The sequence below is a fragment of the Bos grunniens genome, chromosome 6 (genome assembly GCF_055505025.1).
Source record: "Bos grunniens cultivar Pamir isolate PY7600 chromosome 6, Bosgru_T2T1.0, whole genome shotgun sequence".
Taxonomy (NCBI): domain Eukaryota; kingdom Metazoa; phylum Chordata; class Mammalia; order Artiodactyla; family Bovidae; genus Bos; species Bos grunniens.
Genome location: NC_141170.1, coordinates 88,481,862 through 88,504,905, shown reverse-complemented (window position 1 = coordinate 88,504,905; position 23,044 = coordinate 88,481,862). Strand labels below are relative to the sequence as shown.

The window sequence follows — 23,044 nt, the reverse complement described above, 5'->3', positions numbered from 1 at the left end:
CATTGGCCCGCACACAGAGCTACACAAGCTTATTAATTACCAAGCCCCAAACATTCCCAAGGAACAGTTATTTCCCATATGAATAAAGTGATGTTTCATTTCTTCAGACTGAATTTCTCACTACTCCAGCAAGAAGTAGGCAACTTTTGAGGCATCAAGTACCAAGCCCCTGGCCTCTGCTCATCAGGCTTACTGGGGAGAGGAAAGTGTGAGAAGGTGAGGTTTTGGAAAAGGAGAAGCACCACAAATGAGTCCATCTTCCTTTAAAATTCTGTAGAAAACTGCACTGCTACACAGACAAAAACAGTCTTCCATGAGGAGTGCAGAGACCAAAATATCTCAAATTTATTGACCCTGCCATAAAAATCAATTTTATGTAGGAAAAAATATACATCTCTTTAGGGATAGCAGTTTAAAGATCTCAATCTACTGATCTGTAATAAAACCAGATTTTTCTTTTAAGTTCTAATAAAAGTATTAAATGGGAGCTCTGAATTAGCTCCATTTCATAATCTAGAAATGTAAGTCACAAAAATATAAGTGACTTAAACTGAATAATGAGTGAGTCACAATGAGAACATTAAAAGGAGGTTAGTTTTTGACTCAAGCTTTCCTTTTTAATCTTAATCTTGAATGACTTCCATTAAATTAGGCTTGTTTTGTGGCTGATCTCTACCCAATGGAACCAAGTTTAAAAGTTAATTTTTTTCTTTTGTATCAAAAACATTTCAGCACCATAAAACTCATCTAGAAATTTAAAGCCAGTAGCTATTCTCCAAACTAACAGTGTTAATGAGATGTCTTTTATTAATTTTAGAGTGCTTACTTATGAGTTTTCTAAAGGTTTGGAATGAAATACATTCTAAGCTTTTATTTTCAGCACTATGATAGTCAAGCCTAAGATTACAAAGACTAACATTAAATAAGTTAATGTAAATTAATTGGAAAACCCAGCAGCACACTAGAATATTTTCTCAGTATTTAATATGTAAATTGTCAAATTAATCAAGTAAAGTATAACTAATGCACAAAATGTTAAGTTCTTCATTTTTAAAATATCTGTCATAGTCATATATCTGAGTATTCTAAGGGGCAATACTTTTTAAAAAAGCAAATAAACTGACTTACTAATCATGAGTCTTACTTTACTGCAAAGAAATGAAGTCATCTCTTTTGGACTACAGATAATAAATTGGAGATAAAGAATTTTAAAAAATTGAACCACGTAATATTAATTTAGTAGAAAACACCTCCTGTTATTGGGGAAATCTCTGTGATATATCATTTGGAAAGATAAAGTGAAAACTCTTTACTCTAGAAAGATCTTAACTGCATTCTTCCCCAAGCAGATGATTCAAGTTTGAATTATTTAGCAAATCAGTTAAGTTTTAAGCACTCTTATCCTGAGTTTTAATTTTCTTTTCTAACCATTGTAAGGTCCTAACCAAGTGATTTTTCAAGTTGATCCAAGTAAATCCTCAGTAATGGGGCACATAAGAATATAACTGGGGATTTGTATAATATTATAAAAGACTGCAATATATATGGAATTAGAAATTATCTAATTATTTACTATGTGGTTCAAATATGCCTAAGCTCACTAAAAGGCAGTTGTTTATATAAAAAGAGTTTCTGGAGAGAAAACACAGATTAAGACCTTCAGAACTCCAGGTAGTTCAATGTGTGAATTCTCTGAAAACAGATGTTTTCCAACTGTAATAAGATAGGTTATATGACATTTTTGCTTTCTATCTCTGTTAAAAAAAAAAAAGCTGTTAGCTCTAAACCAATATTCTTAAAAACAAAGAGTAGTGAAGATTATAATGTACACATTAATACCTGGCCAGGCTGTACCTGAATAAACATGAAATTCATCTGTTAATTCCTCTGGTTCAAGTCAAATCATTCAACTACCAGTAAAATCTTATTACTGGCATCTATTAGGTGAAAAAATACTATATTATGTCAGACTTTATTTGGAAACTTAACCTAAGTCAACTGGGGCTGGGGGACAATATCCCCCCAAACAAACAGACGTTGCTATTGTCTTTCAAGGTAGGTTTCTCTTACTAAACATAGTGCTTTCAAACTGCTGAACATATCATTCAATAGGACAGCAAGCTGGTGTTGAAAGATGAACTGCCCACAACAATATGAGAAATACATAACCTAACTTCTTACCACATCCAGAGTATGTCCCGGTTCAAGAGGTCATTATCTCTTCTTTGGCTTATTGCAGCAATGGCCTAAGCTCTTGCTCTGTCCTTCCCAAGACATGGAAGCCAAGAAAAACTAAATTGGCTCATCTCAAGCTACTCCTCTGCTCCAACAACTCACCTCTAGCTCAAAACTGAAACCAAAGCTCCTACAGACTCTGACTCCAGCTACCTCTCTGGCCCAATCCGCCATGCTTCCTTTGCTCACTAGCCACAGGGCACACTGTCTTCCTACAGTTCAGTTCAGTTGCTCTGTCATGTCCAACTCTTTGCGACCCCATGAACTGCAGCACACCAGGCCTCCCCGTCCATTACCAACTCCTGGAGTCCACTCAAACTCATGTCCATTCGAGTTGATGATGCCATCCAACTGTCTTATCCTTTGTTACCCGCTTCTCCTGCCCTCAATCTTTCCCAGCATCAGGGTCTTTTCAAAAGAGTCAGCTCTTCGCATCAGGTGGCCAAAGTATTGGAGTTTCAGCTTCAACATCAGTCCTTCCAATGAACACCAGGACTGATCTCCTTTAGGATGGACTGGTTGGATCTCCTTACTATCTCCTGTCTTCCTTAGTATTTCTCTAAATGGCCAGTATGCTTCTGATTCAGGCCCTTTGTAGTTTCTATTTCCTCTACCTAGAAATATTTTCCCCAGATGTTTCCATGGCTTCCTCCCTCATTTCCTTCCTGTCCTCTGCTCAGAGTTCATTTTACCAATGTGGCTCTTTCTGATCACCCTATATAAAGGAGCAACCCTCTCCCTTCAAACCAGCATTCCCATACTCCCTAACCGGTTTATCATCCCCATCTAATGAATTTATATTCTTCTTATTGCTTTTTATTAACTCTCTCTCCATACCTTGAGGCCAGAGATGCTGTCTAATTTATTCACTGCTGTATCTCTAGCACCTAGAACAGTTCCTGGCATTTTGCTTAACAAATCTTTGTTTCAAGAATGACTCCAGCACCAAAATTATTGTCTTCCCATGGAAAGGAAACAGATTCCTTAGAGAAACTACTGTTTCTAGGATTGGGACAAAAAAGTCAACATGGAAAGTCTAGAATATTTGTCAGAAAGCCAAAACGCTAGCAAAGAACTAGAGTTGTATCAAGTGACTTGAAGCAGATGAGACCTTCTGAGTATTAATAATAACTACAAAGACTGAAATACTTCAAATAAATTTACATGCACTCACAATGGTTTTGTAATTTAAAAAACCACATTGATCACCTTTAGAGGATGCTAAGGAAACAATTCATTTATTTGAAAAACCTGTAAAATTTAGTAAAGAGGAAAAAAATCAAGCTTCATAATTTATTACCTGAAAGCCAATCATGTTTCAACTAGATCTCATTCATTCCTCTGCTGTCTCTGAACTATTTGAAGCAAATTCAAGATCAATCCTTTATTTCATAATATTTCAATATCACTTTTAGAGTACTCTTTTAAAAAATCTACCCAATAATACCATTATCACATCTAAAATAAAACAAAAATTTCCTTAACCTCCCCAAATGATCAATTTTCAATTTACTTCTGATTATCTTCTATAGTTTCCTCTCACTGCTGCAACATATGACTAAACATGTACTGGCTTAAACACAGCACAGGTGCACTATTTTACAGTTCTCCTCCATGGATATTACCAGGCCAGACTCAAGGCGTTGGCAGGGCTGTTGCTTCCTAAAAGCTCTAGGGAAAATCCATTTCCTTGCTTTTACCATCTTTTAGAGCTGTCCAAATTCCATGGTTCAGGGCCCTCTTATACCATCTTAAAACCAGCAGATTGAGTCCTTCTCACACTACAGCACTCTAGATTCTCTCTTTGCTTCCCTCTTCCACTTTTAAAGGTCCTGGTGATTACGATGGGCCCACCAGGATAATTATTTTATTTTGAGCTCAGCTAATGAACAATTGTAATTCCATCAGCATCCCAAATTCCCCTGTGACATGAAATATAACATATTCATAGGTTCTGGATATTAGGACATGGACATCTTTGAGGAGACATTATTCTACTTACCACATACACCCTAACACAGTATTAATCAAGATCCAAATAAGAAAGGTCCACATACTACATTTGGTGTCTCTTAAATTTTTTAGTTTATAATCTCTTCCAACTCCCTACTCCTTGCAAAATACCTACAGAAGAAACTAAGTCTCCAGTTATATGTTTGTGTGTGTATTTGAACTTTTTCTATAGTAAAAAGCTAAAGAAAAGTTTTATACCTATTAAACTGAATCGTTTATTTACAAAAACAATATAAGGTATTATTATTACTACTTGATGGATCAGTAATACAAAACTCAGAAAGGGTAAGTGATCTGTCTGAAGACATTCCCTGTGATTCAGACGGTAAAGAATCCCCCTGCAATGCAGCAGACCCAGGTTTGATCCCTGGGTCGGGAAGATAGCCTGGAGAAGGGAATGGCTACCCACTCCAGTATTCTTGCTTGGAGAATTCCATGGACAGAGGAACTTAGTCCATGGGATCACTTGAAGAGTCAGGCGCAACTGATTGACTAACACTTTTCTTTCATGCATAGCAATAAAATGAAGCAAATGTTTTTTGAATTTCACTATTATGTACCAAATAATGCACTAGGCTTCACTGCTACAAACAAGACAGACATGATTTCTGCCCTCTCTGAGTTTAAAGGTTATAGACCAGAAGAACTGATTCATCTGAAAAGACCCTGATGCTGGGAAAGATTGAAGGCGGGAGGAGAAGGGGACAACAGAGGATGAGATGGCTGGATGGCATCACCAACTCAATGGACATGAGTTCGAGTAAACTCTGGGAGTTGGTGATGGACAGGGAGGCCTGGTGTGCTGCAGTGCATGGGGTCGCAGAGAGTCAGAAACAATTGAGCAACTGAACTGAACAGACCAGAAATCAGTCAGTTATGTTATAGTGGGGTCAGTGCTAGAATGATGGAAAGATAATGAGTTTAACTATAGATATTCAGCCAGTCACAAGTGCACACTGACAGCCTACAGTGTAGCAGGCACTACATTACATGAAGGTACCCAGTTGGAGGATAAAACATATTTCGTCCTTTCTTTCATAGAGCTAAGGACTTTTTTTGTTTGTTTGTTTTTGAGTTGGAGGTTCTTGTGGTTTATCTAAGTATAGACAGTCTACTGAATGTATGAACTCAGGAAAAAGATCTGATCTAGAATTATTCAAGAGTTATCAGCATATTGATGGCAACTGAGGCTGTGGGAATTAATGAGATTGTTCAGGGAAAGAGTAGCATGAAATAGAAACGCTCTTAAGGTATAAGACAAATAACAGAAATACTCTGGGGACAGAGAGAAAGGCAGGAGAAGAACCAGGAGAGTACATCATGGAAGCCAAAGAAGCAGAGTAGAGAATATACGGGATCCAAAATCATTTCTATATAACTCCAGAGCCTATGACCCTAAGCATTCATTCATCAAATATTTACTACATGCTTCCTGTGTGCCAGGCTCTTTGCCAGGCACTACCTTGACCCATGAAAATATGAAAGCAGATCTTCTCAAATGCATCTCAACCTGGAAGTACTAACTTCTACACCAGTTGAGAAGAAGGGGCCAGTGATAACTGAGGTGATTAATTTCTGCTATTTTAATTTCCTTAATAAGCCTGCTAGGGTAAATTTTGGAATAATGTATGAAAGCATTATTTTTTATTTGCCTTGCTACACTTCACATCTTAGATTATCACTTTTAAGCCCTTCATGTATTCTATAAAAGATATATTTCCTACAGAGATCTAACTTTCTTTCCTTCCACCTGGCTGCACATTCTTTCCAGCCATTATAATTAATGGCTTCAAAGTTCTTGAAATATAACATATGGATATAAAGCTAGATTCTTCATGTTTTGAGAAATATTTCAGAGAATTTATATAAGCTGCTTCAGAAAGGGAAATATAAATCTACCGCTTTCTCTAAGGACAAAGAAGCTTGAAGCATTAAGTGCTGAATCCATTTTTGTGCAAACTCTACTGATGTAAGTATTTCAACTACTGCATCTGAATTAAAACAACAGAGAAAGTCATGGTGGTCAATCTGCAAATAACCATAAAATATGTTTAAGTATCCTATAATATTTCATTCTCAGTGAGTCAGAAATAAGGCTGATATCAAGAATATTAATATTATCCCTCAAAAGAAAAAAGACAAATGTTTACAGCCTGGATAAGACAGAGAGAAGTCATATGTGAGGTTTATGGTGTGAAAAACAACTGGCTCTTCCACAAGGGGTATTCCTGTTATAAACACTGAGGCTAATGTTGTCCTCATATAAATAACTGGGCTACATCAAAGTGACACTCTGGCTCTCTTGAGGAGATGAAGTATTGTAATTCAACATCTCAGAGAATGTGTCCACAAAGGTATGGTAGAAATTTTACACATACTAAATTGAGTAGCAGCGACAGTAACGCACTTGCATATTATCATAGAAGGCAAACGCGTTCTTCTCTGTCCCTTCCCCAGTCGCCTCAAACAGATGGTGGCCATGAGAAATGTAGAATCTGTGCGTTTTGTCTGTCAAGCCCCTTATGTTGAAAGCATAAACAACAGCCTACTCTTCATAATCCAGGCATGAAATCATATCCAGTAGAAATAGAAAAGGTTTAAAGTTGAGCCAAGATCTAGGATCAGAGGAAAGTACATTCTAGAGAGGTTTGCACAACTTTTATTAAGTGAAATCAAACATTTTTTTAATTCAATGATTAAAAGCAAAATTGGACAGATTAAACTATTATCATTCCCCTAAGCAGTGGAGAATGTTGGTATGTATGTCATAAAGAATTGGAACAGGTGCGCCCAAGGCTAAGTATCAAATATTTCTGCAACTTCAGGAGGTTAGTTTCTTCCATCAGCAACCAGCCTTTCAACTCTTAAGAACCCAGATTAAACTGGATCTCAAGTGTCTTAATTAAAGTGAGTGTGGGGACTTGAATTAGATTTTCTCTTCTTTTTTAGTTTTTGAATCACACATCATCAAAATTTGAGATATACAGACTTGCCTTTTTCTCCCTACTAACCTTACATTGAAAACTTCTATTTGGTTAAAGCTGCAAGTAAAACAAACCCAGTCTGTAACGTGCAGATAAAAATAAGATAAGATAAAATATAAAATACTGCAGATGAAATATGTTTTCCCAACAAATTATTTATCACTTATAGAGGTTCTAAATAATCTCAATACCACTGCTCTAATTTCAAAGTTTTGAAGACAAGCTCAAGCTATATATAATCTTGGATGCTTAATGTGCTTCATCCTGAAGGAGGTAGAGGGGTGGATAAAGAAAAAGAACAAAATCAGATAAAATATTTTAAAAAAACAAACACAAATCTGAAGCCTGATTCATGACCTCAGGATACTAAAGAGGATCACTGTTAAACTCATTCAGACCTCTGTAAGCTACAGATTTATCTAAAATATTAAATTTGTAGATTTTTGTTCATATTTGAATGAGAAAACCATAAGGACATATCTTAAAATTATTTGTACTCACATTATATCTGGAGTTCTCACATGTTATTTCCAAAGTAATGTGAAATCCAAATAAGCATGGGTTTCACCATTTTCCCACCAACTTTCATCTATGTACATATGTGAGAAAGCAACCTAGTCTCAGAAATCAAGGAGAAAGCTACCTAGGATTTGAGTGATTATATAAATAGAATTCTTTTTTATTTAGAGGGTTCAGGATGGGGAGCACGTGTATACCTGAAATTAAAAAAAAAAATTAAAAAATTAAAAAAAATTAAAAAAAAAATTAAATTTTAAAAAAAATAGAATTCTTTTAAGGTTGGCAACAACTGAAGCAGAAAGGGAAAGAAAATTTAATTGAAAAAGACATCATAGAGAATTCGTAGTAGTAATAGAAATGTAAGGAGTATCCCAGCTTTTAGTTTCAGATAAATTGTATTCATCATTAGAGACATGTTTGGTATTGTTTGACATGGGGAACTCTTCTTAAAGTCATTAGATCTCTAAAATAAACAAAACCTCATTTCATTATCCAAATTTATGTTTGAATTTCATATCATTTAAAAGCAGAGAACACAATAGGCTATTTTATCCTGGAGGACTCGAGCACAATGTCTAATGTTAAGGTACACTTGGGATCCTTGTTTTTTAAACTCTTAGTTGTATGAACTTAGAAATGCCAGCACTTTGGGTCTTAGTTTCTTCATTTGTAAAACAGCAAAAATAACAACTAACTCAAAGTGTGAGAGAGTTAAACAAAGTAGTCTAAGTAAAGTGTTTTACTTATAGATCCTTGAATGTGTAAGAAATGCTTCATTAATGTGATTTTTATACTCTGACATAAGGTCCTAACATGCTTAAAAAAATAAAGTATACACTCATTCAGCAGCTACCTGCTGAGCACATTCAATGGTTTAGACCTAGGAACTCTTCTGGTATGAAAGATACACCCAAGAAAAAGAAACTGGTGCCCAAAAGAAGTAACCTGCTTCTTACGGGAGATGGTCACAAGCAAAGTGAACAGAGCGCCTTAGGATTAGGGCCTCTCAAAGCTGCTCATGACCCCCAACAAAGTTTGTATAGTCTTGGGCCATATAGTTTATTTTGCAACTACTCAATTCTATAACTGGAACATGATAGGAGCCATGGACATGTAAATGAATGAGCATGTCTGTGCTCCAATAAAACTATTTACAAAGACAGGTGGTGGGCCGGATGTGGTCAGTGGCCATAGCTTGCCATCTCCTGGTTTAAACCATATGCATTAATTAATAAGAAGTAATAATTCTTTTTAAAAATATTACTGAAGTATAATTGATTTACAATGTTGTTAATTTCTTCTGTACAGCAAAATTATACATATATATATACATTCCACCCCATTACATTTATCACAGGATACAACAGTGGGACCTTGTTGCTTATCCATTCTACATATACTAGTTTGCATCTGCTAATCCCAAACTCCCAATCGTTCCTTCTCCCACTCTCGGCCCCCACTGGTAACCAAAGTCTGATTTCTGTATCTGTGAGGCTGTTGTTTCCTAGGTAAGTTCATTAGTGTCATATTTTAGACTCCACATATAGTGATGTCATATGTATTTGTCTTTTCCTTTCTGACTTAGGAAACAGTAATTCTTTGTGAAAAGCATATGTGAATAAATCCAGGTATCTTCCCTTATTAAAGATGTAATATTTTAATCTCAGGATGAGAGGAAATGGGAAAAAAGAACCTTCACCACAGTGTACTTGAAACAGCACTGGGAAGCCTCCAACATGGAAATAAATTTCAATAAAAGAACACTTAAAAGAAAAGAAAGAGGGCAGTGTATGGCTGCTACTTTTATTTTTTCCTATATGAAAGCATGTGTATACCTATGACTGATTCATGTCGATGTTTAGCAGAAACCAAAAAAATTCTATAAACCAATTATCCATCAATAAAAAATAAATTTAAAAAACATAATTCTAAACAAAAATGTATCTGTTACATAGAGCATATTTACATGCTTCACACTGTGGTTTTGACAAAGGACAGCTCCAGTAGGCCTTTACGGCAGTGGACTGTTTAATGACGTCAAAATGTAGGGGAGCAGATGGCAATAAAGCATTATTAGAAGAGATGAAACATACGCAACTGGTAGCAGTTTACTTATTCATATCAAAATTTAAAAATGGAACCAATAAATCTATCCATCTTAGCTAAGTAAATCTAGTTATCTCGATTTATTACTGCAGTGTAAAGCCCACAATGAAATTTGGGATGGTTGAAAAAACAGTAATTTCCTTTCTCACTCCTATCTCCTTTAGACTTCAAGTAAAATATAGAATTTATATCCACTTATAACTGAGATGCACATCATTCAGTTTTTGATCTAATCAGATCTCACAAATACATTCAAGTCTTCCTTGGAAAAAAAAAAAAAAAAACAAAACATCAGATCTCCCCAAAGCTCTGTCCATAGTGAATAAAGAAACTTTTCTTTTAAATTGCTAAAATGTTGCATAAAGCAAAGGCAGGGTATGATAAAGGGTCAGGTTAACTAGAATCCTAGCTAAATTTTTTGAAATGAAGTGGAGAGGCAATGAAAATGTTACTGGAAACAGATCTTAGTAATTGCTAGTTACCTACTTTATCCACTCAATGCAGGGCAAGAATCCTTTCTAGACTACCCCTAAGAGAGTTCAGTTCACTTCAGCTCAGTCCCTCAGTCGTGTCCGACTCTTTGCAACCCCATGAACTGCAGCACGCCAGGCCTCCCTGTCCATCACCAACTCCTGGAGTTCACCCAAACTCATGTCCATCGAGTCAGTGATGCCATCCAGCCATCTCATCCTCTGTCGTCCCCTTCTCCTCCTGCCCTCAATCCCTCCCAGCATCAGGGTCTTTCCCAATGAGTCAACTCTTCGCATGAGGTGGCCAAAGTATTAGAGTTTCAGCTTTAGCATCAGTCCTTCCAAAGAACACCTAGTTCTCCCTAAATATAGTCACTGATGTTATCTTGTGATACAGAGAATTGAATTAAATCAAAATAACTAGGTTCAAATCACTACAGGACTCTGAACAATTCTTTCAACATTTCTCAGACTCTGTCACCTCACTGGGAAAATAATGGCCCATTAAAAATTTAATGACATTCTATTACTATAATCTTGAATAAAAAGATACTTTTAAAGCTGAAAGTATTATAAAAACATAATTATTACTATTCATATTAATCAATGATACCCACCCATTTTACTATTGAAAGAGGACGTTGCTCCCCTTTGAGTCTACCAACTATACTCTTGAGTTCCAAAAGGCTGATGGGGATGATGAATACTCCCCATCACTCCCCAGGATGTGACAGAGGCTAAAAGTAACTAAATATTCATTTTGAAAGCAAGTTTGTGTCTCTTTCCCTTTTCATTTGACTAAATTTACTGTGTCACTAAAAAATATTCTAATGAATATCTTTTTCAATTGATAGCTTACTCTCACTGTATTTCTTCAAAACATAATCCATATTTTTAAAAAGAACCAATTTTTACATCTCATTGTCAATTATAAGCCTTGCCTTTACTACATGTATTAAAATTGCTTCATAAAGAAAAAAGCAACTCACTAGTAAAAAGTCTATATACATATTACAGCTATCTCCAGCTTTTAGAAAGCTTGTTTTAACATCACTTTACTTTTATGGAAGACCTGCACTGGTACCCATTTTCACTAACCCAACAGAAATCCAACTTTTCACTTTTTCAAAAAAAGGCAAACTCTTTGCTTTACACGATTTTGACTTGACAAAAGGTTTCACAAGAACCTCTGCTTTTGGACAGGAGAAAACTAAATTTGGTGCATGTAAAGGGAATGATGCTATGAGCAGAACACAGGGAGGCACCTGTTCAATTAGCACAATGTCTGATGTGCTATGTGCTAAGTCACTTCAGTTGTGTCTCTGACTCTATGGACTGCAGCCTGCCAGGCTCCTCTGTCCATGGGATTTTCCAGGCAAGAATACTGGAGCTGGTTGCCATTTCCTTCTCCAGGGGATCTTCCCAACCCAGGGACCGAGCCAGCGTCTCCTGCTTGGCAGACGGATTCTTTACCCCTGAGCCACCAGGGAAGCCCAGTGTATTGAGTACTTCATCGTAATAGTCACTAAACACCTTTACTTTCCTCTGTAGAATGTCTGTCTCCACTGGACACATTTAATGATTAAAAAAAAAAAAGAATGAAATCCAATAATTCCTTGCCAACATCAGGGAACAGAAGAATAAACAGGGAGTTGTGTTTAATTAAAGCACGAATGGGGCATTATTCTAAAATGCTATACGAACTACTAATGAAAACAGAAAAAGGAAAATTTCAGCACAGCCAGACAACACGAACCACTGTGAAAGAAAGCATAGCAAAGTTTTTAATTTTCAATGGCTGTATAAAATAAGGTCACATTGCTTTCTATAGAAAATGGTGATTAGAGTATTAGCCAAGACTGTATATTTCAATGATTTTTTAATAAATTACAATTTATTTATTAAAAACATCAAAATGTTAATACATTGAAGTTTTATTACAAATGCTCTCAAGATCAACACATTTTTAAAGTGTGAAAGAAGGAAAAAACCTGTATGAAAAATAACTGAAAAGCCTATTTATGGAGTTAAAGCTTTCTGAACCACATACAAATAATAACATGAGTATTTAATTTTTGATCAGTGGGACTCTATAGAATTTTTCTTCTATAAAGAAGAAAAAGGGCTATCTTGGAAGAAACCCCTTTTCCAGTTTATAATGTTTATCTCCCTGACAACATGTAGTACAAGAGCTTCCTACAAAGGTAAGCAATGCCGTGAGGATCATGCCAAAGTCATCAATCTCATATTTGCAACTGTAAATAAACAAAAAACACCCAATGTTTAGAAAATGCTGATTTAGGGGAAGTCAATGCACTCACCTGAGGAAATGCTGCAAAAATAGACTAGCTATATTATGAAAGTTAACTCTAACTTATTTCTCAAGTACAATACAACATGTAATCCATTCAGATTTATATTTTGTAACTATACACATAACATTAAGACATATTCACCTAAATTTTTGTGCTGTAGTCTGACTTAGAACAAAGCAGTCTCTTCAAGCTGAATACAATTCCCTACCAGGGTTTTAACTGAGAATATATGAATATTCTATAAAGAATAAAGCTTCTTATGGGAGCACTGGTTAGAACTTACCTCCCAGGCAGGTTTACATGTAAGTACTCTACATTCTCCTGCTGTTGGAATTTTCTGGGTTTATACTGCCAATGCTCAGGGTGATATTCATTATCACCACCCCTACACTGGATTACCTCAACAACCTCTCATAGTCTCTAAGATTCCAGTCTTAATCTCTACATTGAGATCATAATAATCTTTTAAACACATTAACACTATCATGATCTCTTAATAATGCAAATCTGATTAGTTATTTTCCAACTTACAAATCTAGTAACAGCTTTCTTGAGGCATTAGTCTGCACTCTTTTACTTTCAAAGCCCTTTCTGATTGGCCCCCCACTAACCCATCCAACTTTCCTCCCTGGCCACTGTACTGTCCTAGAAGTACTGAGCTACTTGTCCTTCTTCCAAGATGCCAAGTCCTCTGAGAGCTTTTGCATATGTTGTTCCCTCTCTAACTTGGCCTCTTCCTAAAAATATTCAAGGGGCATCGACTCATATGATCTTACTTTAGGCACAAACATGAACACTGTGTTCTTGCATAAAATATGACTCCAGTATAAACAAACATATATTCCCTTAGGACCGTGTCTCTGGAACTTTATTGGTCTCTTTTTCCCCTTTACATCAATCTAGACCTCCAAATCTTCTGACCTGGATCTTATAATCGGATTTCACTCTTTGGATCTTGTTTTTCGTGGTGTTTTTTTTTTTTTTTAATGGATTTCTGTTACTGGTATTTTGCACTGAAGTTAATTCATCCACAGTGACATGGTGGGTGAATACCTCTAATATTTCCTCTGCACTCCAATGCTTGGTACCCTATATGCCATAAATTTCTAAATTTTTTGACTAAAAATTCCTAATATACAGCTATAGATCTATTATACTTTTTTAATCACTGGAAAATAATAACAGAGTACTAATTACAGGACTGGAAAAGGTCAGTTTTCATTCCAATCCCAAACAAAGGCAATGCCAAAGAATGCTCAAACTATTGCACAATTGCACTTCTCTCACATGCTAGTAAAGTAATGCTCAAAATTCTCCAAGCCAGGCTTCAGCAATATGTGAATCGTGAAATTCCAGATGTTCAAGCTGGTTTTAGAAAAGGCAGAGGAACCAGAGATCAAATTGCCAACATCCGCTGGATCATCGAAAAAGCAAGAGAGTTCCAGAAAAACATCTGTTTCTGCTTTACTGACCGACTATGCCAAAGCCTTTGACTGTGTGGATCACAAGAAACTGTGGAAAATTCTTCAAGAGATGGGAATGCCAGACCACCTGACCTGCCTCTTGAGAAATCTGTATGCAGGTCAGGAAGCAACAGTTAGAACTGGACATGGAACAACAGACTGGTTCCAAATAGGAAAAGGAGTACGTCAAGGCTGTATATTGTCACCCTGTTTATTTAACTTATATGCAGAGTACATCATGAGAAATGCTGGACTGGAAGAAACACAAGCTGGAATCAAGATTTCCAGGAGAAATATCAATCACCTCAGATATGCAGATGACACCACCCTTATGGCAGAAAGTGAAGAGGAACTAAAAAGCCTCTTGATGAAGGTGAAAGAGGAGAGTGAAAAAGTTGGCTTAAAGCTCAACATTCAGAAAACGAAGATCATGGCATCCGGTCCCATCACTTCATGGGAAATAGATGGGGAAACAGTGGAAACAGTGTCAGACTTTATTTTGGGGGGCTCCAAAATCACTGCAGATGGTGATTGCAGCCATGAAATTAGCCATGAAATTAAAAGACGCTTACTCCTTGGAAGAAAAGTTACGACCAACCTAGATAGCATATTGAAAAGCAAACATTACTTTGCCAACAAAGGTCTGTCTAGTCAAGGCTATGGTTTTTCCAGTGGTCATGTATGGATGTGAGAGTTGGACTGTGAAGAAGGCTGAGCGCTGAAGAATTGATGCTTTTGAACTGTGGTGTTGGAGAAGCCTCTTGAGAGTCCCTTGGACTGCAAGGAGATCCAACCAGTCCATTCTGAAGGAGACCAGCCCTGGGATTTCTTTGGAAGGAATGATGCTGAAGCTGAAACTCCAATACTTTGGCCACCTCATGCAAAGAGTTGACTCCTTGGAAAAGACTCTGATGCTGGGAGGGACTGGGGGCAGGAGGAGAAGAGGACGACAGAGGATGAGATGGCTGGATGGCATCACTGACTTGATGGACATGAATCTGAGTGAACTCTGGGAGTTGGTGATGGACAGGGAGGCTTGGCGTGCTGCGATTCTTGGGGTTGCAAAGAGTCGGACACGACTGAATGACTGAACTGAACTGAACTGAATTACAGTATCATTTATGTTCAAAACTTTGAAGCTTTCTGGAAGTCTAAAGCTACAAGGACAATGGAGCGCCTTCTCCTTTGTGGATATGTGCAGTGTTTACTGGCAGCCTATGGCAGACAGCACGTCCACCTTTGTTCAAGGACCACTGAGGGAATTTCAAATCTGTTAGGAGGAAAGAATAGGTTCCCTGGTAGCTCAGGTGGTAAAGAATCTGCCTGCGATGCAGGAGGCCTGGGTTGATCCCTGGGTCAGGAAGATCCCGTGGAGAAGGAAATGGCAACCCACTCCAGTATTCCTGCCTACAGAACCCCATGGACAGAGGAGCCTGGCAGGCTACAGTCCATGGGATTGCAAAGAGTAGACACAACTGAGCGACTAACACCCACTAGGAGGAAAGAACAATGTCTGGAGAATCCCTCACATCATAAGACGATGTCTAAAATAAGACAAACGAACCTGTCCGCCACTCATCACTCACTGACATTTACTGAGGGCCTAGAAACGGTGCGTACCAGCTACTGGTTTTGTGCTGTAAAACAAAGATTAGTAAGACCCAATCCCTGTCCTTTAGGGGATCTAAAAATGATGATAAAATACACATATGCAAATAATCAAAATAAACATGATGAATGCTATAATAAAGCCATAATCAAAATTTTGTAGAACACAGAGAAAGAATAGGCAACTATTTCCAGGGTTCAACAAAGGTTCACAAAGGAAAGGACACCTGGTCTTAAAGAGTGAAGAAAAGTTTTTCAGGGATAAAAGGGTAGGGAAGCATTTCAAATAAAAAGAGCCTCTTGTACAAAGCACTGAGGTATGTGTCCAAGGAACAGGATGAACTCATGAACTTGAGTGTGACTGGACTGGAGGGGCCATGAGGAACAATATTACACACTGGGGCTGGAGGCGAGGCTGGCACGAGGTGTGAGAGGACTGTAAGCCCTGGTAAGAAGCCAAACATTTAGTGGGTGGCAGAGCTCCCAAAACATTTTTAAGCAAGGAAGTCACGTGAGGAGAAGTGTTTTACTAGATGGTAACAGCGTAAGTTTTAAATACTATCATTAAAAGTAATAAAAGGCTAAAAACTTACCCTTTCTCGAGTGCCCTCTATGTACCAAACACTTCCATATATATCATTGGAACTTCCCAACAATGCTACAGGGGACCTTTTTAGACTCTTCTTTTAATAGATAAAGAAACCAAAGCCCCAGAATTCTCTACCTGGGGAATATCTCTGGTCTTGTGAAATTCCTACAGCAGAGGGCAGGAACTCCTATGCTTCAGGGCCCTCCCGTCAATAAACAGTGATGAACAATGGCCCAATCTAAGAAATTACGGTTTATATTCTAAGGAACTGGTCATTCTCATTTTGCAAATAATTGAAGTTAGAAAACTGATGTGCATCAAACATTTAGTCCTAAGACTGGATTTGTGAAAAAACATCTGACTGTATTTGGTAAGACAGTAAGATTTTATATATATATATATATATATATATATATACACACACACACACACACACATATACACTTGCATCAAATGAATTAATTTACTTAATCTGGTATCTATTCCCTGGAGGAGTAAATGGCAACCCACTCCAGTATTCTTGCCTAGAAAATCCCATGGACAAAGGAGCCTAGTGGGCTACAGTCCCCAGGGTTGCAAGGAGTCAGACACGACTGAGCAACCCAGGACACAATCTGGTATTTATAACCTACACAGAATCTAGAAAAAATATTACACAGCAAATTAGGGCACTTACATAAACACAAGAACATATTTTTAAACTTACACTATTACCTTTATGAAGGTTTTAAGAATATCTATCTAACTACTTATGAATATACAATATGAAGGTTTTGAGCATTAAAATACCTATTAGACATACAAATACATGCATGTATTAAAATATTAGTGTAAAAAGTACAAATCTTCAATTCTGAAAAATATCAAGAATCTCATCTTTTATATATTTTTATAGATCAATAAACAGTTCTAAAGGGACTACTGCATCTGAATTCTGGAAGTATACCAACGTACAGGGCAAGCAGGCAGCAGTATTGCTAGCTTACATAAAAACTCAACCATGGGTTCACCTTTCTTTTGTATCTTGATACTTTCACGCAGACTATGAACTCTTTAACATTTTGCATCCTAAAATATTTATTTCTTTGTCAGTCATTGGCAAGCTTGTGTATGTATGGTGATGTATGTTAAAGAATATGCCTGAGAAAACAAAGAAGACCCAGTCTAAACCATAATGCTGTTCCATACACACCTAGTTCCTATTTATCCACTGGACAGAAGAGCCTGGTGGGTTACAGTCCTTGGGGTCATAAAGAGTTAAACGTGACTCAGCGAACAACACCTATGGACTTCCTTGGTGGCTCAGAGGGAAAAGAATCTGCCTGCAATGCAGAAGATCCAGGTTCGATTCCTGGGTGATCCCTGGAGAAGGGAATGGCTACCCATTCCAGTAATCTTGCCTGGAGAATTCCATGGACAGAGGAGCCTGGCAGGCTACAGTATATGGGGTAGTAAAGAGTCAGACACGACTGAGCAACTAACACTTAATGCTTTACTGTTTTCCTGAAAGACTTCTGGATAACACAGGCTATATTATACCACCAGTGCAATGATCTAAGATTTAAAGTCAGAATGTTAATGGAGGTAGTATTATAGAAACCCATGACGGGTTCAGAATACACTAGTAAGGCTTAAGATTTCAATTACCCTTTCAATGCAATCTTTTTTCTTCTTTTTGGCTATCATTTCAAACCTCATGACTAAAATACTTCTTTAAATAAATGACTTTCAAACTTTTTCTTAACTATAAAAAAATAAGAAATACACTTTTCCTGTTGTACACTTTATCTGCTGATCCAAAATATATGTTTGTATATAATTATGTACATACATATACACATACATACATATATATGTAAACTAAAACCACATTTTCATAACATGATACCTACCCATAATACGTTAAAATACTTCATATAGTAAAATATTCTCAATTTTTCTATTCTATTTCATTTTTTAATGAAAATACTGGCTATGACCCATTAAACTGTTTCATTATCAACTAAATGGGCCACAGACTGCATTTTAGTGATTCTGATCTGATCCTTCCTACCCCACTGTAGGAATTATTTTAAAATGACATCACTGGTGATAGGAATTCTTTGGTGATGGTGGGAGGGCAGGGGGATTAAAAAATCTTCTCTTCCTCTTTTCTTAACCCACACTAGAGCACAGCTGTGAACTATCAAGAAAAAGACACCTGAAGTTCTCGGTGTGAGAGAAGCAATGCCACCTGCCAATGCTCTATCTGAGTCCAAAGGAGTGCAGTGACTTGCCTCTGCAGCTTTTGCAACCTTTGGTGGAAACTGTCCTTTTCACAGGTCAGTTGTGAAGAACATTAAGAATACATCATGCGACAACTTTTGTTGTTCAATCACCTAGTCGTGTCCAAATCTTTGCGACCCCATGGACTGCGGCACGCCAGGCCTCCCTGTCCCTCACCATCTCCCAGAATTTGTCCAAGTTCACGTTCACTGAATTGGTAATGCCACCCAGCCATCTCATCCTCTTATGCCCTCTTCTCCTTCTGCCCTCAATCTATTCCAGCATCAGGGACTTTTCCAATGAGTCAACTGTTCGCATCAGATGACCAAAATACTGGAGCTTCAGCATCAGTCCTTCCAGTGAATATTTAGGGTTGATCTCCCTTAAGATTGACTGGCTTGATCTCCTTGCTGTCCAAGGGACTTTCAGGAGTCTTCTCCAGCACCACAGTTCAAAGGCATCAATTCTTTGGCATTCTGCCTTTTTTACAGTCCAGCTCTCACAACCATAACGATACCACTGGGAAGACCATAGCCTTGACTATATGGACCTTAGTTGGCAGAGTAATGTCTCTGCTTTTCAACACACTGTCTAGGCTTGCCACCACTTTCCTGCCAAGAAGCAACTGTCTTCTGATTTCATGGCTGCAGTCACTGTCCGCAGTGATTTTAGAGCCCAAGAAGAGGAAATCTCTACTTCCTCCTTTTACCCTTCTATTTGCCATGCAGCAATGGGGTAGGATGCCATGATCTTAGTTTTTTTAATATTAGTTTTAAGCCGGCTCTTTCACTCTCCTCCTTCACCCTCAACAAGAGTAGAGTGGTATCATCTGCATATCTGAGGCTGTTGATATTTCTCCTACCTATCTTGATTTCGTCTTGTAACTTATCCAGCCCAGCATTTCTCACAATGTGCTCAGCATATAGGTTAAACAAACAGGGTGACAGCAGACAGCCCTGTCGTACTCCTTTCTTGATCTCGAACCAATCAGTTGTTCCATACAGGGTTCCAACTGTTGCTTCTTGACCTGCATACAGGTTTCTCAGGAGACGGGTAAGAGGGTCTGGTATTCCCATCTCTCTAAGAGCTTTCCAGTTTGTCGTGATCCACACAGTCAAATGTGACAGTTAAAACCTTCTAAATCAAAAGAACAAATGGGAAACATTTGCATAAGGAAGTCCTTGAAACTATTTATGAGAGACTAAGAGTAGATTCTGAGGTATTGTTTTACTTTGTTTGAAATACGGTATACTGTTAGAGTAGAATAAAAGAACTTGAGTGGCTAGGAATTTTGTATTTATTTTACAATTTTTACAAAGTAACATAAAATAAGTAATTTTAACATAACGTAAACTCACTAAGTGCCAGTATAGTACCTAGAGCAAGATAAACAGCAGGAGTTCTGCAAATATTTTCTGATTTAAGCATCAAGATGTAATTCAACTAACACTTCACAATGGCAAAACATACTTCCTTTTAATAATAATTAATGCTTTATACTATACAACATACAGTTTTCTATCCTGTTATAGTTTTGCTCAGATTAAATTCAGTTACACCTTCTGTAAAAGGGTTAATATTTTAAATACTAACCATGTGAATCATGATTATATTTATTTGCCTGTTTTGATTATTAAATTATATTAGAATGAGAGAAAAAAAGGATTCTATCGCCCTCTTGTGGTAATTTTGCTGTAGTGTATCCTCCAAGAGTTTGACATCAATTGGAAGTTTTCTTTTTATTCTAACAGGCTGAGTAGTATTTTGCCCACAGTTTCTGATTTTCCAAAAGCGGTACATATAGCTTCCTGAGCTTCACAGCATGTATACTCTGTACCCTTCTTTCAGTTCTACCTCTGAAATTTAGTCTTTTCCTTGCTCTTTTAGGAAACATTCTCCTGTTTGCTTCCAATGACTATACCCCCCAAATTTTTTGTGAAAGTTACTTTTTGTATTCTAATCATATATAAAATAAATACAGCAATTCTTCATTGTCATAGATAAGTTCTAAATAAGTGGAAATAATTAAAAATGTGTAGGGCCCTTGGACTGCAAGGAGATCCAACCAGTCCATTCTAAACAAGATCAGCCCTGGGTGTTCACTGGAGGGACTGATGCTAAAGCTGAAACTCTAGTACTTTGGCCACCTCATGCAAAGAATTGACTCACTGGAAAAGATCCTGATGCTGGGAGGGATTGGGGGCAGGAGGAGAAGGGGATGACAGAGGATGAAATGGCTGGATGGCATCACCGACTTGATGGACATGAGTCTGAGTGAATTCTGGGAGTTGGTGATGGACAGGGAGGTCTGGCGTACTGTGATTCATGGGGTCACAAAGAGTCGAACACGACTGAGCGACTGAACTGAACTGAACTGAGGGCTGAAGTGTCAGCATTTTTTCCAAAATAGGTCTTGCGAATGATATTATTCTAAATCTTTTAAGTTTTCAAAAGTAATAAAATAGTCTTTTGTTTCAAATAGTCTCAATCAGGGGATCTCTTGGCAGTCAAGTGGTTAGGACCCTGCACTTCCACTGTAGCGGGCACAGGTTTGATGCCTGGTTGGGGAACTAAGATCCTACCTGCTGAGCAGCTCAGTCAAATTTAAAAAAAATTTTTTTTTAATTAAGATAATAAACAAGCAAACAAAATAGCCCACGTCATGTGTAATGGCCTTTCCTCTTTCTTCCACACAATGCTTTTAGCTTTAAAAATGAGTAATGGTAATTCAAAAACATGAAAATGACACTATGAAATAAATTTTAACTATATAAATAATTAGTAATTTATTAAAGATAATTTACTTACAATAAATGAAGTTAGCATTAATATATTTAAATGTTATGGAAAATACGAAACACAAAGATGGATTCCTAATTAACTAAAAATTCATTCTTTCCACTCTTATCAACTAAAAAAAAACAATAAATGACCTATTTTTCTATAGAAAGTTAAAAAAGTTATCATATTTTCCAAAGCAGCCCCTTGTTTATTCAATTAATACCCATCCCAAAACTGATGAAGGAAGACTAGAAATATACAAGGGATAAGTTAAAAAAGTATCTTCTTTGCAGAAGAACCTGAACTTTCAAAAGCAAATTAACATGGCAAGTCTCAGTAACTGAAGAAGTTTTAGTAAAACCAGAGCAGTTACAAAGTGTGAGCAGCAGAAGATGAGACTGAAAAGTTAGCAGAGGTCAGAGGGAAAAGGTCTTAATGATTAATGAAGGAAGGGGGAAACAATCCAGCCTGTGCAGCAGGAGAGTAACATGGGCAAATGAGTTTTAGAAATATCCCTTGCAGTAAGGAGGACAGACTTCCAGGCTGAGAAGGAGATGGGGAAATTAGTTAGGAGTTGTCTGCAAAGACCAGGGCCTGAACCAAGGCAGTTGCTGAGACCACAAAGAGGAGAAAAGAAATTTGAGAAATACTAAGTAAGAGATGGAATCATTACGTGTTAGTTACTGTGAGTGAGAGCATGGGAATGGAGTCTCAAGCTTTCACTCTCGCTCTGGTGCCTGGTTATCATCCCCAGAGACAGGTAGGGTATTCTCAGACACATAGCGTTGGAGGTACCACTTGGAGGTCAACAAGGTTGAGGGTGAGAAGTGAAGTGAAAGTCACTTTGTCAAGTCTGACTCTTTGTGACCTCCAAGGACTACACAGTCCATGTGATTCTCTAGGCCAGAATGCTGGAGTGGGTAGCCTTTCCCTTCTCCAGGGGATCTTCCCAACCCAGGGATCAATCCCAGGTCTCCTGCATTGCAGGTGGACCCTTTACCAACTGAGCCACAAGGGAAGCTCAAGAATACTGGAGTGGGTAGCCTGTCCCTTCTCCAGCGGATCTTCCTGACCCAGGAATCGAACCAGGGTCTCTGACACTGCAGGCGGATTCTTCCCTATCAGGGAAGCCTGATAGGAAGTAAATTACCAGTGGCTGGGTAGTAAAGGGAATCTTGATGACATATCTGCTGCTGCTAAGTCGCTTCAGTTGTGTCGGACTCTGTGCAACCCCATAGACGGCAGCCCACCAGGCTCCCCCATCCCTGGGATTCTCCAGGCAAGATTTATCTATAGAAGTGAATGTAAAGTCAAGTTTCCAGATGGAGCCCAAAGACGGGAAGTAAAAGACTCTTTCTTTCTTCAATAACTGATGGCAGCAAGTGTATCTGTCCTGTTGTTCTGTGTATATGATCAAAACCAGGATGTTGTATGTCCAAGGCTAATCTTCAAACAACATAGTTTGTTAATAAGACCCCAAATTTACAATTCAACCCATGCTTCTTGGGTAATCTGGAAAACCAGGAAATGCTCTCAATTCTATAATTATAAATAGCAAGTGGCAGCTGTGTCACACACACACAGAATGTTAATCAGACACTTCAGAGGAAAAAATAGCTGCAACTACTCTTCCCAGTCTTTTGTAAATCTCAGATGATTGAGAAGGGTTTCAGCAGTGAATTCTAGCTGAAATATA

At 37.6% G+C, this 23,044-nt stretch overlaps 1 protein-coding gene across 17 annotated transcripts in view; it reads right to left on the bottom strand.

The window, feature by feature from the left end:
* PDLIM5 (PDZ and LIM domain 5) overlaps positions 1–23,044 on the bottom strand; it is a 234,558-nt gene that overhangs the window by 30,884 nt on the left and 180,630 nt on the right. The window lies entirely within an intron of this gene.